The sequence below is a fragment of the Trachypithecus francoisi genome, unplaced genomic scaffold (assembly GCF_009764315.1).
Source record: "Trachypithecus francoisi isolate TF-2019V2 unplaced genomic scaffold, Tfra_2.0 Lachesis_group12, whole genome shotgun sequence".
Classification (NCBI taxonomy): Eukaryota; Metazoa; Chordata; class Mammalia; order Primates; family Cercopithecidae; genus Trachypithecus; species Trachypithecus francoisi.
Window position 1 is genome coordinate 14,219,620 of NW_022681457.1, and position 15,873 is coordinate 14,235,492.

Sequence of the window (15,873 nt, forward strand, 5' to 3'; positions counted from 1 at the left end):
GTTTTAGGCAAAAAATAATGTTTTCCTCAGTCTCTACTGTTCTGTATATGTTTTCTGGCATTTTATTTTAAAAATACAAGATCAAAAGTTGAGAACAATCTTCTGCCAATAGATAGCAGACCAATCAATAAAACCACACTTATAGATAACAATATTTTGGAAATATTGGAGAATTTTACATAACTGATTGATGTACTAAAGACTCCAGTGAAAAGGGCAGATAATATGCATGAGCTGATAGGGATTTCAGTAAAATTTAATAGTCATATGGGAAATGCTAGGAAAAGAAATTTTATGCTACTGCTTTTACTTTTATCAGAACACTTTTGAAGGACTTATGAGTAGGCTCAACATAGTAGAGAAAAGTGTCAGAACTTGAATATAGGTCAATAGAAATCACACAAACTAAAACACAAAAAGAAAAAGTGTGAAGAAAACAATACAAATCTGATATTTGCATACTTGGAAACCCAGGGGCAGGGGGAGAGAATGGGAAGAAAAGATATTTACAGAGATAATGGCTGAGAATTTTTCAAAAATAATAAGACTTCACCCAGATTCAAGAGGCTCAGAATACCAAAGCAGTATTTTTTAAAAAAAGAACAAAACTAGATTATTGCCAAGTAGCTAAAAATGGATGGACAGTGCAAAGAAAATACTAATGGCAGACAGAGGAAAGGGACACATTATATGTAAGAAGCAGAGTGAGAAAAACATCAGACTTATCACAAACTATGCAAGCAAAAGACAATGGAGTTATATCTTTAACATTTAGAAACAACAACAAAAAATATGATCAATCAAAAATCTAAGCCTGGTGGAAAAAATCTTTCAGAAGGTATGCAAAATAAAGACATTTTCAGATGAACGAAAGCTGATAGAATTCACTGTTAGCAGACCTGCACTGTAAGAGATATTTAGCATACCAGAAATAGACTTGGATCTACCAAAAGACATAACTATGAAAATAGTTATTTCAATCATTTTAAGTGTAAAATAATTTTTATTACTCCAAAATGTAATTCAGTAAAGCAAAATTAGGAATGAGGTTTTATTAATTTAGAGGACATATACAAGTAAGATGTTTTGTAAGAACACTGCAAAACAGGGAAGACAGAAATTAGAAATATACCAGCAGGCCGGGCGCGGTGGCTCAAGCCTGTAATCCCAGCACTTTGGGAGGCCGAGACGGGCGGATCACGAGGTCAGGAGATCGAGTCCATCCTGGCTAACACGGTGAAACCCCGTCTCTACTAAAAAAAATACAAAAAAAAAAAAAACTAGCCGGGCGATGTGGCGGGCGCCTGTAGTCCCAGCTACGTGGGAGGCTGAGGCAGGAGAATGGCGTGAACCCAGGAGGCGGAGCTTGCAGTAAGCTGAGATCCGGCCACTGCACTCCAGCCTGGGCGGCAGAGCGAGACTCCGTCTCAAAAAAAAAAAAAAAAAAAAAAAAAAAAAAAATATATATATATATATATATATATACCAGCAGAAATTAGAGGTATATGTTGGTACTCTATACATTAATTGGCATAATATGATTTGAAGATAGACTGGAATATATTTTAAGCCCTAGAGTAACCATTTAAGAATTTTTTAAAGTACAACTCATAAGTCAGTAGTAGAGATTAAATTCTGGTTCCAAACATAGCAATGTAGAAGCAAGCTGGCTTCACTCCTTTCTTTTTTTTTTTTTTTTTTTTTTATTATACTTTAAGTTCTAGGGTACATGTGCATAACGTGCAGGTTTGTTACATATGTATACTTGTGCCATGTTGGTGTGCTGCACCCATCAACTCGTCAGAACCCATCAATTCATAGTTTATATCATGTATAACTTCCCAATGCAATCCCTCCCCCCTCCCCCTCCCCATGATAGGCCCCAGTGTGTGATGTTCCCCTTCCCGAGTCCAAGTGATCTCATTGTTCAGTTCCCACCTATGAGTGAGAACATGCGGTGTTTGGTTTTCTCTTCTTGTGATAGTTTGCTAAGAATGATGGTTTCCAGCTGCTTCCATGTCCCTACAAAGGACGCAAACTCATCCTTTTTTATGGCTGCATAGTATTCCATGGTGTATATGTGCCACACTTTCTTAATCTAGTCTGTCACAGATGGACATTTGGGTTGATTCCAAGTCTTTGCTATTGTGAATAGTGCCGCAACAAACATACGTGTGCATGTGTCTTTGTAGTAGAATAATTTATAATCCTTTGGGTATATACCCAGTAGTGGGATGGCTGGGTCATATGGTACATCTAGTTCTAGATCCTTGAGGAATTGCCATACTGTTTTCCATAATGGTTGAACTAGTTTACAATCCCACCAACAGTGTAAAAGTGTTCCTATTTCTCCACATCCTCTCCAACACCTGTTGTTTCCTGATTTTTTAAGGATTGCCATTCTAACTGGTGTGAGATGGTATCTCATTGTGGTTTTGATTTGCATTTCTCTGATGGCAAGTGATGATGAGCATTTTTTCATGTGTCTGTTGGCTGTATGAATGTCTTCTTTTGAGAAATGTCGGTTCATATTCTTTGCCCACTTTTTGATGGGGTTGTTTGTTTTTTTCTTGTATATTTGTTTGAGTTCTTTGTAGATTCTGGATATTAGCCCTTTGTCAGATGAGTAGATTGCAAAAATATTCTCCCATTCTGTAGGTTGCCTGTTCAGTCTGATGGTAGTTTCTTTTGCTGTGCAGAAGCTCTTTAGTTTAATGAGATCCCATTCGTCAATTTGGCTTTTGCTGCCGTTGCTTTTGGTGTTTTAGACATGAAGTCCTTGCCCATGCCTATATCCTGAATGGTACTACCTAGATTTCTTCTAGGGTTTTTATGGTATTAGGTCTAACATTTAAGTCTCTAATCCATCTTGAATTAGTCTTCGTATAAGGGGTAAGGAAAGGATCCAGTTTCAGCTTTCTACTTATGGCTAGCCAATTTTCCCAGCACCATTTATTAAATAGGGAATCCTTCCCCCATTTCTTGTTTCTCTCAGGTTTGTCAAAGATCAGATGGCTGTAGATGTGTGGTATTATTTCTGAGGACTCTGTTCTGTTCCATTGGTCTATATCTCTGTTTTGGTACCAGTACCATGCTGTTTTGGTTACTGTAGCCTTGTAGTATAGTTTGAAGTCAGGTAGCGTGACGCCTCCAGCTTTGTCCTTTTGACTTAGGATTGTCTTGGCAATGCGGGCTCTTTTTTGGTTCCATATGAACTTTAAAGCAGTTTTTTCCAATTCTGTGAAGAAACTCATTGGTAGCTTGATGGGGATGGCATTGAATCTATAAATAACCTTGGGCAGTATGGCCATTTTCATGATATTGATTCTTCCTATCCATGAGCATGGTATGTTCTTCCATTTGTTTGTGTCCTCTTTGATTTCACTGAGCAGTGGTTTGTAGTTCTCCTTGAAGAGGTCCTTTACATCCCTTGTAAGTTGGATTCCTAGGTATTTTATTCTCTTTGAAGCAATTGTGAATGGAAGTTCATTCCTGATTTGGCACTCTGCTTGTCTGTTACTGGTGTATAAGAATGCTTGTGATTTTTGCACATTAATTTTGTATCCTGAGACTTTGCTGAAGTTGCTTATCAGCTTAAGGAGATTTTGGGCTGAGACAATGGGGTTTTCTAAATATATAATCATGTCATCTGCAAACAGGGACAATTTAACTTCTTCTTTTCCTAACTGAATACCTTTATTTCTTTCTCTTGCCTGATTGCCCTAGCCAGAACTTCCAAGACTATGTTGAATAGGAGTGGTGAGAGAGGGCATCCCTGTCTTGTGCCAGTTTTCAAAGGGAATTTTTCCAGTTTTTGCCCATTCAGTATGATATTAGCTGTGGGTTTGTCATAAATAGCTCTTATTATTTTGAGGTACGTTCCATCAATACCGAATTTATTGAGCGTTTTTAGCATGAAGGGCTGTTTAATTTTGTCAAAAGCCTTTTCTGCATCTATTGAGATAATCATGTGGTTCTTGTCTTTGGTTCTGTTTATATGCTGGATTACGTTTATTGATTTGCGAATGTTGAACAAGCCTTGCATCCCAGCGATGAAGCCCACTTGATCATGGTGGATAAACTTTTTGATGTGCTGCTGAATCCGGTTTGCCAGTATTTTATTGAGGATTTTTGCATCGATGTTCATCAGTGATATTGGTCTAAAATTCTCTTTTTTTGTTGTGTCTCTGTCAGGCTTTGGTATCAGGATGATGCTGCCTCATAAAATGAGTTAGGGAGGATTCCTCTTTTTCTATTGATTGGAATAGTTTCAGAAGGAATGGTACCAGCTCCTCCTTGTACCTCTGGTAGAATTCAGCTGTGAATCCATCTGGTCCTGGACTTTTTTTGGTGGGTAGGCTATTAATTGTTGCCTCAATTTCAGAGCCTGCTATTGATCTATTCAGGGATTCAACTTCTTCCTGGTTTAGTCTTGGGAGAGTGTAAGTGTCCAGGAAATTATCCATTTCTTCTAGATTTTCTAGTTGATTTGCATAGAGGTGTTTATAGTCTCTGATGGTAGTTTGTATTTCTGTGGGGTCGGTGGTGATATCCCCTTTATCATTTTTTATTGCATCTATTTGATTCCTCTCTCTTTTCTTCTTTATTAGCTTGCTAGCGGTCTGTCAATTTTGTTGATCTTTTCAAAAAACCAACTCCTGGATTCATTGATTTTTTGGAGGGTTTTTGTGTCTCTATCTCCTTCAGTTCTGCTGATCTTAGTTATTTCTTGCCTTCTGCTAGCTTTGAATGTGTTGCTCTTGCCTCTCTAGTTCTTTTAATTGTGATGTTAGAGTGTCAATTTTAGATCTTTCCTGCTTTCTCTTGTGGGCATTTAGTGCTATAAATTTCCCTCTACACACTGCTTTAAATGTGTCCCAGAGATTCTGGTATGTGTATCTTTGTTCTCATTGGTTTCAAAGAACATCTTTATTTCTGCTTTCATTTCGTTATGTACCCAGTAGTCATTCAGGAGCAGGTTGTTCAGTTTCCATGTAGTTGAGTGGTTTTGATTGAGTTTCTTAGTCCTGAGTTCTAGTTTGATTGCACTGTGGTCTGAGAGACAGTTTGTTATAATTCTGTTCTTTTACATTTGCTGAGGAGTGCTTTACTTCCAATTATGTGGTCAATTTTGGAATAAGTGCGATGTGGTGCTGAGAAGAATGTATATTCTGTTGATTTGGGTGGAGAGTTCTATAGATGTCTATTAGGTCTGCTTGGTGCAGAGATGAGTTCAATTCTGGATATCCTTATTAACTTTCTGTCTCGTTGATCTGTCTAATGTTGACAGTGGAGTGTTGAAGTCTCCCATTATTATTGTATGGGAGTCTAAGTCTCTTTGTAAGTCTCTAAGGACTTGCTTTATGAATCTGGGTGCTCCTGTATTGGGTGCATATATATTTAGGATAGTTAGCTCTTCCTGTTGAATTGATCCCTTTACCATTATGTAATGGCCTTCTTTGTCTCTTTTGATCTTTGTTCGTTTAAAGTCTGTTTTATCAGAGACTAGGATTGCAACCCCTGCTTTTTTGTTCTCCATTGCTTGGTAGATCTTCCTCCATCCTTATTTTGAGCCTATGTATGTCTCTGCATGTGAGATGGGTCTCCTGAATACAGCAGACTGATGGGTCTTGACTCTTTATCCAGTTTACCAGTCTGTGTCTTTTAATTGGAGCATTTAGTCCATTAACATTTAAGGTTAATATTGTTATGTGTGAACTTGATCCTGCCATTATGATATTAACTGGTTATTTTGCTCGTTAGTTGATGCAGTTTCTTCCTAGCCTCGATGGTCTTTACATTTTGCATGTTTTTGCAATGGCTGGTACGGTTGTTCCTTTCCATGTTTAGGGCTTCCTTCAGGGTCTCTTGTAAGGCAGCCTGGTGGTGACAAAATCTCTAAGCATTTGCTTATCTGGAAAGGATTTTATCTCCTTCACTTATGAAACTTAGTTTGGCTGGATATGAAATTCTGGGTTGAAAATTCTTTTCTTTAAGAATGTTGAATATTGGCCCCCACTCTCTTCTGGCTTGTAGAGTTTCTGCCGAGAGATCTGCTGTTAGTCTGATGGGCTTCCCTTTGTGGGTAACCTGACCTTTCTCTCTGGCTGCCCTTAAGATTTTTTCCTTCATTTCAACTTTGGTGAATCTGGCAAGTATGTGTCTTGGAGTTGCTCTTCTGGAGGAGTATCTTTTGGCGTTCTCTGTATTTCCTGAATTTGAATGTTGGCCTGCCCTACTAGGTTGGGGAAGTTCTCCTGGATGATATCCTGAAGAGTGTTTTCCAACTTGGTTCCATTTTCCCCCTCACTTTCAGGCACCCCAATCAGACGTAGATTTGGTCTTTTTACATAATCCCATACTTCTTGCAGGCTTTGTTCATTTCTTTTTCTTCTTTTTTCTTTTGGTTTCTCTTCTCGCTTCATTTCATTCATTTGATCCTCAATCGCTGATACTCTTTCTTCCAGTTGATTGAGTCGGTTACTGAAGCTTGTGCATTTGTCACGTATTTCTCGTGTCATGGTTTTCATCTCTGTCATTTGTTTATGACCTCTCTGCATTAATTAGTCTAGCTGTCAATTCTTCCACTCTTTTTTCAAGATTTTTAGTTTCTTTGCGCTGGGTACGTAATCCTCCTTTAGCTCTGAGAAGTTTGATGGACTGAAGCTTCTCTCTCATCTCGTCAAAGTCATTCTCTGACCAGCTTTGATCCGTTGCTGGCGATGGGCTGCGCTCCTTTGCAGGGGGAGATGCGCTCTTATTTTTTGAATTTCCAGCTTTTCTGCCCTGCTTTTTCCCCATCTTTGTGGTTTTATCTGTCTCTGGTCTTTGATGATGGTGACGTACTGATGGAGTTTTGGCATAGGTGTCCTTCCTGTTTGATAGTTTTCCTTCTGACAGTCAGGACCCTCAGCTATAGGTCTGTTGGAGATTTCTTGAGGTCTACTCCAGACCCTGTTTGCCTGGGTATCAGCAGCAGAGGTTGCAGAAGATAGACTATTGCTGAGCAGCGAGTGTACCTGTCTGATTCTTACTTTGGAAGCTTCCTCTCAGGGGTGTACTCCACCCTGTGAGGTGTGGGGTGTCAGACTGCCCCTAGTAGGGGATGTCTCCCAGTTAGGCTACTCAGGGGTCAGGGACCCACTTGAGCAGGCAGTCTGTCCGTTCTCAGATCTCAACCACCGTGTTGGGAGATCCACTGCTGTCTTCAAAGCTGTCAGACAGAGTCGTTTGCGTCTGCACAGCCTCTGCTGCTTCCCCTGTTGTTTTTTTTTTTTTTTTTTTTTTGTTGAGACGGAGTTTCGCTCTGTCGCCCAGGCTGGAGTGCAGTGGCGGATCTCAGCTCACTGCAAGCTCCGCCTCCGGGTTTACGCCATTCTCCTGCCTCAGCCTCCCGAGTAGCTGGGACTACAGGCGCCCGCCACCTCGCCCGGCTAGTTTTTTGTATTTTTTAGTAGAGACGGGGTTTCACCGTGTTAGCCAGGGTGGTCTTGATCTGCTGACCTCGTGATCCGCCCGTCTCGGCCTCCCAAAGTGCTGGGATTACAGGCTTGAGCCACCGCGCCCGGCCATCCCCTGTTGTTTTTTAGCTGTGCCCTGTCCCCAGAGGTGGAGTCTACAGAGACAGGCAGGTTTCCTTGAGCTGCTGTGAGCTCCACCCAGTTCGAGCTTCCCAGCGGCTTTGTTTACCTACTTAAGCCTCAGCAATGGCGGCCGCCCCTCCCCCAGCCTCGCTACTGCCTTGCGGTTAGATCACCGCAGACTGCTGTGTTAGCAATGAGGGAGGCTCCGTGGGCGTGGGACCCTCCTGGCCAGGTGTGGGATATATTCTCCTGGTGTGCCCGTTTGCTTAAAGCGCAGTATTGGGGTGGGAGTTACCCGATTTTCCAGGTGTTGTGTGTCTCAGATCCCCTGGCTAGGAAAAGGGATTCCCATCCCCCTTGCACTTCCCAGGTGAGGCGATGCCTCGCCCTGCTTCAGCTCTCGCTGGTCAGGCTGCAGCAGCTGACCAGCACCGATTGTCTGGCACTCCCTAGTGAGATGACCCCAGTACCTCAGTTGAAAATGCAGAAATTACCGGTCTTCTGTGTCGCTCGCGCTGGGAGTTGGAGACTGGAGCTGTTCCTATTCGGCCATCTTGCTCCACCCCCTTAGTAAATATCCACTCCTTTCAATAGAAAACTAAAGACAAATATACAGCTCCAAGATTATCACCAGCAATGTCCCAGAACTCAAATAGAAGGAGACAGTTCCTGAGGATACAAATAAGTGAAAAAAACTGAGCAGATGGTAAGAGAATTTGACTTTCCTATCCACATGCCCTTCCCCCTAATCTGCCTGGCACCAAGACTGTGGAAAATTTTCCCCGTCTCACAGTTTCTACACTGGAAAATGTTAAGGTGGACAACCAGCCTCCTCACCATCTTGGGTTCCCTGGCAGGAGACTTGTCTCTGACTCAACCTGCAGAGAGCATGAGGAGTAACTGAAGAGAGAAATATCCCTGAGGACAGCCAGAGACAAAGGAGGGAGGTGGGAATACTGCCCCTGTCATGGAAACTCTATTCTGCAACTCAGCCAAAGGAGACAACAATCAGAGTGGCTGTTCAGCATCACTACACTGTAGGTCCCCAATCATGAACCACTAGCCAGCTTTCTTACAACTAGGATATCCTCTGTGGACCTACCCCTTTTGGGATGAGTGGCACTGTGATTACTAGAACTGAGGCAAGCCTGGAGTTAATATGCCATCTAGTACCAAAAAGAAGTCAGTAACCCAGCAGGAAAGAAGAAAATCAACAGGTAAAATAAAAAGAATCTCTAGGGAGCCATATCCAATAAAAAACAAAACCAGCCAGACAGAGAAGACTGGAATATATAATCATTCGATGCAAAGACAGACACACATTCACAAGCAACAACAGCAAACAGGGAGCCATGGTGTCCCCCAAATGGACAAAGCAAGGAACCAGTGACGGATCCTAACAGGAGGACAATATATGAACTCTCTGACCAAGACTTCAGAAGAGCTGTTTTAAGGAAACTCAGTGATCTCCAAGATAGCACAGAAAAGCAATTCAGAAGTATATCAGAGAACCTGAACAGAGAATAAAATAATATTTTAAGATCAAACAGAAATCTTGGAACTGAGAAATATGTTTGCTGAACTGAAACATGCATTAGAGGCTCTCAATAGCAGAATGTATCAAGCAGAAGAAAGAATCAGTGAGCTCAAATACAGGCTATTTGTAAATACACAGTCAGAAGAGAAGAAAAAGAAAAAGAGCAAACATTTCCTGAAAGATACAGAAAATACAGAAAAACTAAGAATTATCGATGTTCAGGAGGGAGTTGAGCAAGAGCAAGGAATAGAAAGTGTATTCAACAAAATAAAAGAAAACTTTCCAAAATTTAAGAAAGAGATTAATATGGCCGGGCACGGTGGCTCAAGCCTGTAATCCCAGCACTTTGGGAGGCCGAGACGGGCGGATCACGAGGTCAGGAGATCGAGACCATCCTGGCTAACACGGCGAAACCCCGTCTCTACTAAAAAATACAAAAAAACTAGCTGGGCGAGGTGGCAGGCACCTGTAGTCCCAGCTACTCGGGAGGCTGAGGCAGGAGAATGGCGTGAACCCGGGAGGCGGAGCTTGTAGTGAGCTGAGATCCGGCCACTGCACTCCAGCCCCAGCGACAGAGTGAGACTCCGTCTCAAAAAAAAAAAAAAAAAAAAAAAAGAGATGAATATGCAGGTACAGGGAAGTAACAGAACAGCAAACAGATTTGACCCAACTAAGACTACCCCAAGGCATATAATAAACTCTCATAGGTCAAGGAGAAAGAATTCTAAAAGCAGCAAGAAAAAAAACAAGCAAATAACATATAAAAAAGCTCTAATTCATCTGGCAAAAGACTTCTTAACAGAAGTCATACAGGCCAGGAGGAAGTGGAGAGACATTTTCAAAGTGCTGGGGAAAAAAAAAAAAAACTATCGTCCAAGAATACTGTATCTAGCAAAGTTATCCTTCAAATATGGGGGAGAGATAAAGTCTTTGTCAATGTCTAGGAATGTTTAAGGCCCCGGTTTGGGTTCAAGCCTGCTGGAAAAATGTGCAGCTGTTTGGGTCACAGAGTGGTCAAAGCACTCTGTGATTTTTGATCAGGACACAGAAAAAGACAGTAACTGGAGGACTCTACATTAGCCATTTGTGTGTACTGGACACTTCTTTGGAGGACTACCTATTGAAATTCTTTGCCCATTTTAAGTTGGGTCTTTTCTTCTCATTGTCTTCCACATGCTAAATATTATATAACAGTCTCCTCCATTGTTGTCTGTAATGTAAAACCATCTTGGGAGGGAGATCCTGGAAAATGGGTAGATGCTTGCTTTTCTTCTTCAATACAGACAAGTTGTTAAGAAGGGGTTGTTGGTGATGCCAAGTTAATAACAGCCAACCCAACACAGGGATCTAAGGGTCTGAAGAGTAGCAAGAGTCTTAACATTAGAATCCATACACGTGTGTGTTCAGACCCTTTATGTGATACTGCAGTTAGGGCTATGGTGAGATTTTACCTCCTTGGAAACAACAAAAGTGCCCACACAGCTGAATATCCCTATCAGTGATATGTGAGATAAATAATATTTCACTGTGTGAACAAAACCAAAGGATTAGAAATCAGAGAGAGGAAACTCCAACAACACATATTGCAAAAAATAAAAAATATATATAATAGAAAAAAACATAATGAACAGGCAAGTCATTTAAATAAAAGTTCAAATTGACAATGAAAATATGTAAAGATACCCAACCATGTTAGTAACTAGGGAAGTCAAAACTACAACCAGATCTATTTTTATCCCTTAAGGTTGTCAAAGTTTTTTCTTTTTCTCTTCCTTTCTTTCTTTCTTTCTTTTTTTTAATTTTTTTTGAGACAGAGTCTCACTCTGTTGCCCAGGCTGGAGTGCAGTGGCGTGGTCTCGGCTCACTGCAAACTCTGCCTCCCAGGTACAAGTGATTCTCATGTCTCAGCTTCCAAGTAGCTGGGATTATAGTCATGCACCACCACACCTGGGTTTTTTTTTTTTTTTTTTTTTTAGTAGAGATGGGTTTCACCATGTTGGCCAGGCTGGTCTCAAACTCCTGACCGCAGGTGATCTGCCCACCTCGGCCTCCCAAAGTGCTGGAATTACAGGTGTGAGCCACTGCGCCCTGCCAGATTGTCTAAATTTTTTCAAGAAAATGTGGTGAATCTGCTACTCTCATAAACTGTTTGTGGGAGTGGAAACTAGTGCAGTTGCTTTGAGGAATTAATTAGCAGTAGCTATTAAAAGTTTAAATATGCTTACCACATGACCTAGCAATTGCATTTTTTCTGTGCCTCCCATGGAGAATGCTCACACCTCATAGGAGGGCATGAGTGAGACGTTTATTGCAGCTTTTTTGTAATAGTGGAAAAATTGAAAACAATTTCAATGTCTTTCATCATAAACTGTATAAACACATTTGCAAAATATGTAGCATATAAGGTGAATGATGTTCTTTAAGTCTTACAAGGATACACATTCTACACATTTAAATGCATATAAACGAGTCCAGAATAGTAATAAATAAATAAAAATAAACAAAAAAGAGTCCATAAGAATAGATACTAAACTGATAATAGTCTCTACCTTAAAGACAGGGAATGAAGAGTACTGGGCAGCTGTGGTGGTCGAAGGAGATGTTAGCTGTATCTTTAGTGTTATAATAATTTAGAAGAAAATAGTAGATTATCATTTTATAATTTAAAAATATTAATACTAATAATATTACTACTAATAGGGGAAATCGAGTTAACAAATACCCAGTTATATGATAGAAGTGGAAAATGCAATTTCTCAATCCAGAATACATGAAAAAAGTATAGCTTAGCTAAGCATGGTACCAAGAGAAATATGCACTGACTGGGTGATGTGTCAAAGATTAGCAGCCTTTAGAAAAAGGAACCTTTTGCCCAAAGAGAAGCATTGTTACAGGTTTCATTCCCCGGAAAGTAGACTCTGAAATGGACAGCAGCACTCAGGTGGTGCAAATGTATTACAAATATCAAGAAAAGTATAATTGGAAGTGGAGCATGAAGATATGATGAAATGGCTACAATTTCATGATAAAACTTGAAAGAATAAGGAGTTATTTCTTAAGGATGAACAAAGAAAGTGGTTTCATGAAATGGAATCTACTTTTAGTGAGGATGCTGTGAGCACTGTTGACATGACAACAAAGGATTTAGAATATGATGTAAACCTAGTCGATAAAGCGGTGGCAGGTTCGAGAAGACTGACTCCAATTTTGAGAGATATTCTATTGTGGGTAAAATGCGATCAAACACCATCACATGCTACAGAGAAATCTTTCATGAAAGGAAGAGTCAATCACCAGGGCAAACTTCATTGTTGTCTTATTTTAAGAAATTTCCACAGCCACCCCAGCTTTCAGCAACTACCACCCTGATCAGTCAGCAGCCATACACATCAAGATAAGACCCTCTCCCAGAAAAAAGATTACACAGCTCACAGAAGGCTCAAATGATTGTTAGCATTTTTTTTTATCAACAAAGTATTTTTAAATTAAGGTATGTACATCGCTTTTTTTTCTTTTTTCCTTTTTTTTTTTTTTTTTTTTGAGACAGAGTCTCACTCTGTCGCCCAGGCTGGAGTGCAGTGGCGCGATCTCGGCTCACTGCAAGCTCTGCCTCCTGAGTTCACGCCATTCTCCTGCCTCAGCCTCCCAAGTAGCTGGGGCTACAGGCGCCTGCCACCATGCCTGGATAATTTTTTTGTACTTTTAGTAGAGACGGGCTTTCACCATGTTAGCCAGGATGGTCTCGATCTCCTGACTTCATGATCCGCCCATCTCAGCCTCCCAAAGTGCTGGGATTACAGGTGTGAGCCACCGTGCTTGGCCGTACATTGCTTTTTTTTTTTTTTAGACAAAATGCTATTACACAGGTAAGTGGTATGTTTACAGTATAGTATAAACATAACTTTTATGTGCACTAAGAAACCAAAAAATCATGTGACTCACTTTATTGAGATATTCATTTTATTGCAGTGGTCTGGACCCAAACCTGCAATATCTCCCAGGTATGCACATATTAAGAAAACTTTGGTCAAGTAAGGTGGTCATGCCTGTAATCCTCTGCACTTTGGAAGGCTGAGGTGGAAGGATTAGGGTTGCTTGAGGCTAAGAGTTAGAGACCAGCTTCTGCCACATAGGAAGACCCCATTTCTACAAAAAAATTACATTAAAAAATTATCCAGGCATGGTGGTACATGCCTGTAGTCCTAGCTACTCAAGAGGCTGAAGCAGGAGGATTACTTGAGCCCAGGAGTTTAAAGTTACAGTGAGCTATGATGGTTTCACCAGTGCACTCCAATGTAGGCAACAGAATGAGACCCTGTCTCTAAACAAAATACTTTCTGCCCTGAGGTTCATAAAGGTATTAGCCCATATTATTAAGTGGTGTAATTACTTCTGAAACTAATTACCCAGTGTTAGGTCAAACTTCACAGATTAAGTGCACAGTCCTCATAAGACTTTTTTCATTCCAAACTGCAAGTTCAAGGGTTTCCATGCCACCCTCACTTCTGACCAGCTGACCACTTCTGATCACTAACCTCTCAGGTTTAATAATTTACTGAAACAACTCACAGAACCCAGGAAAATTATGTTTATTAATTACAGCTTTATTATAACAAAAGGATACAAATCAAAACCAACCAAAGGTAGAAAATGCATAGGGCAAGGTCTGGGAGGGTTCCAGATAGAAAATTCCATGGTTCTTTCTCTTGGAATCAGGACACATTACCCTCCCAGCACACAGCTGTATGAGATATAGTTGCCAACCAAGAAGTCTATCCAAGCTTGTGTTCATAGATGTTATTGGGGCTCTATTACATAGGTGTGACTGACTGAAGAACTGACGTGTAACTAATCTCTAGCCCCCATCCTCTACACAGGCTGATGTTATTTGGCTCAGAGTCCTAAACTTCAAATCACATGATTGATCTGTCTGGTGTAACCAGCACCTATCTGAAGTAATCTCACTAGCATATCTTATCTAGAGGCCCATGATGTGTCTCTGTCAGAGACAGTCTGTCAGATACAGTGTGAGTGGCCCACTGTGAATAACAAAGAGCTTCTATAATTCAGGATATTTTAAGAGTTTAAATGCCATCTCCCAGGAACTAGGGACAGAGGCCCAAAAAGTTGGAGAAATCCAGAATGTGTAACATCATAACAACTGACCTAATTCCTTCAACAGGTCAGGGTCTGAAAAAAGGGATGATGCAGGCCGGGTGCGGTGGCTCAAGCCTGTAATCCCAGCACTTTGGGAGGCCGAGACGGGTGGATCACGAGGTCAGGAGATCGAGACCATCCTGGCTAACATGGTGAAACCCCGTCTCTACTAAAAAATACAAAACAATTAGCCGGGCGAGGTGGTGGGCGCCTGTAGTCCCAGCTACTCGGGAGGCTGAGGCAGGAGAATGGCGTGAACCCGGGAGGCGGAGCTTGCAGTGAGCTGAGATCCGGCCACAGCACTCCAGCCTGGGCGGCAGAGCGAGACTCCGTCTCAAAAAAAAAAAAAAAAAAAAAAGAAAAAAGGGATGATGCAGTAGTGTTCAATAATAAATACACCTAAGTAGATAAATAAAATGAATGAGCTGGATATTGATTTGACAAACCAGTCATAAGATACTTTTAGGTAATCAGGAAATTTTTAAAGGAGATTGGGAATGTAAAGGAAAATAAAAATCTCAGGATCCTCCAAACTTAGGCAAATATGGAGATTAAGCCCTGGAGTTCATTAATTGTAATACCCTCTTCCAAATGAACAGCTGTGCACTAGCCCGATCCCCATGAAAGGTGAAAAGCCTCAGGATTTGGGAAGAGCTTTCCCCATAGATCATTCATAAGTAAACTTATGTGCAAGTAAAACCTTGCACTCTTTCTCCAAGCCCATGTGTGATACAATTCTTCTGGTACACCAAGGCAAGAAACTCTGGGATACAAGACCCCTCTTGTGCTTGCGATAAGGCAGGGATCTAATTGAGCTAACACAAGCCTCCTACGGATGGCTAAACTAAAAAAGTACCCTGTAAAACACGCCCACTGGGGCTTCAGGAGCTGTAAACATTCACTCCTAGACACTGTCGTTGGGTTGGAGCTCTACAACCTGCCGTGTGCATGCTCCCCCTAGAGGTTTGAGCAGCTGGGCACGAAGAAGCGAGCCACACCCCCATTACATGCCCTGGGAGGGGGACAAGCCCTTTCCCGTTTTATCACAATTTACTTTCGGCACTAACATGATTGTTCAACTGTCTTCATCAGCAGGCCTTTATTCCAGGAGATTCCTGCCCAAGCAAACTGTTTAATTGTTCATTATGCTTCCGCAGAGACCCATCAAATTTTCAATCTCTTCCAAAGAAAGTACCAATAGATTGCACCTTAAGATTCTTTGCTTCAAAAATCCTTGCTATATCCACCAATCCCGGACTGTAGTATCATGATCATTATGCAATACTAATGAAATCCCTTGCATTGAAAGACCCGCCTTAAACATCCAGTTCTCAATCAGTTCCAACCTTGCCTTGACACTTTGCTCTGTGAAAGTGCCAACGCTCCGTCGAAGTGTTGTCCTCCATTGCTGCAATCAACAACAAATTCTGTTTTTTGTCTTATCAACAGGTTGAGTTGATGATATTCGGGGAGCCGGCATTTGACACAAGTTTGAGATTCCTTAACGTTCGGCGTCCATCGGAGCTCAGCCTAAGTCACTTTTACGCATCCCATTTTTAGCCTACCCTTTGTTTCTGCTAAAAATTTTGGTTTCTA